Below are 1,715 nucleotides of genomic sequence, written 5' to 3' on the forward strand. Positions count from 1 at the left end.
GATGTGTATAAGAGACAGATATTATATAGTTATAATATATATCTTAGAGATCTCAAGCAGGACGCCTTTCGAGCACCCTGTTGTGTATGCACTTTTATTTCAAAGAACCAATGAACGTACAGGGATGGCGCCAGGATTTTCCCGACGGGGGGCCGAGGTCCCGGGGGGGGGGGGCGGTGCCCCCGACGAGGTGTCTGATTTCCCCGACGAAAGCAAAGTGGGCGTGGTTGAGCTTCGATTAATAGGTTTCGAAAGTGGTCCTGGGGGCGTTGCAAATGCTTATTTAATCGGTTTTTGAGTCTACTAATATGTAAAAAATACATATAATATTTTTTTCTCCCCGACGAATTGTGCTTTTTCTCCCCAACGGTGGAGGGGTGGAGTGGCAGCTCTCCCTGACGGGGGACCCTGGACCCCCGCTTGCGCCACCCCTGGTCATAGTAGCGATTTTTTTTTTATGAAAAAAGTGAAAATCGATCAGTTTAATTGATTAATAAGTATATCTAGCAGTTATTATGTAGGTCTATCTAATAAAAACTGCTGATTTTCCTTGGCGTGTGCCATACCACCCTGACTGGAGCGTATAAGAGCGTTGTAGGGCCTGAGTTGAACCCCTGTAGAAACGTACAGTAGCTTATTCTAATATTGACCCCCCCACCCGAAGTTGATTCCCCTGATTCCTAATGCTCTATGGCGTATTTACCACCTGGTAGACCTTTCCATATGATGGGAATACCATACATGGTCCTCCTGCCATTAATAAACCAAAAGCTAGTAACACTAAATAATATACCAGCAGTCTGTTATTTAAAAATCTAACGTATACACCTTGCTTAATTCGAAAGCCATTTAATTGGTTTACTAAATAATGCATAGCATATTGTACTCTGTGTATTCATAACACATATTTAATTTAGGCCACATTTTTTATATGTATTTCACAATATCCGTCAACTCGTATAATATAGGCGCACATTGCTTGTTATTCATATTTCATTATACGGTAATTATGTTCGTGTATCTTGCCCTTTATTTATTCCTTGAGGAATAAGCATACTGTACCCTGTGTATATATAACACATGTTTTATTTAATTACCATACTGTCATCATTATAGAGCAAAATGCTGTAGTCGGTGCTGAAGTGCGAACATTTTGAGAATATGAACCTTCGGTGCCTGGAAATTGCACTCTCATACCTTTAAAAATCTGACCGGTAATTCATAATCAACAATAAACAAATATTCTTCCTAATAAAATTTGAGTGGGTGCGATGTCACCGTCTCCTTGACCATATAAAAATAGTTTCAGACATTAGTATTATAATTCCAAGTGGTTTAGAAGCGAAGATATAGATAAACATAGGTTTTATTAGGCGGCCATTTTGAACTCCAAGATGGCCGCCATAATGACTTCGGATGAGGTGGTTCCTACCAAAAATTGAATGCTATGACCATAAGAAGCATGTAAAAAAAAAATTGGTGCTTTTGTCCGGAACGTCCACATCCATCTGCTAAGCTGCCGGACTATTAAGCGTTAATTCGGCATTAACGGATGGACTATAGACAAACATACAACCATGTCCAAGGCAAGAATAATACTCATAAAATATGACAGATTTGATGATGTTTGCAAATCAGATTATGGATTAAAGGCTTATTGTTATAGTTATAATAATAATAATAATAATAATAATAATAATTATTATTATTAATAT

The sequence above is a fragment of the Anneissia japonica genome, unplaced genomic scaffold, assembly GCF_011630105.1.
Source record: "Anneissia japonica isolate Jap-2015-1 unplaced genomic scaffold, ASM1163010v1 scaffold199_len4679917_cov187, whole genome shotgun sequence".
Lineage (NCBI taxonomy): Eukaryota > Metazoa > Echinodermata > Crinoidea > Comatulida > Comatulidae > Anneissia > Anneissia japonica.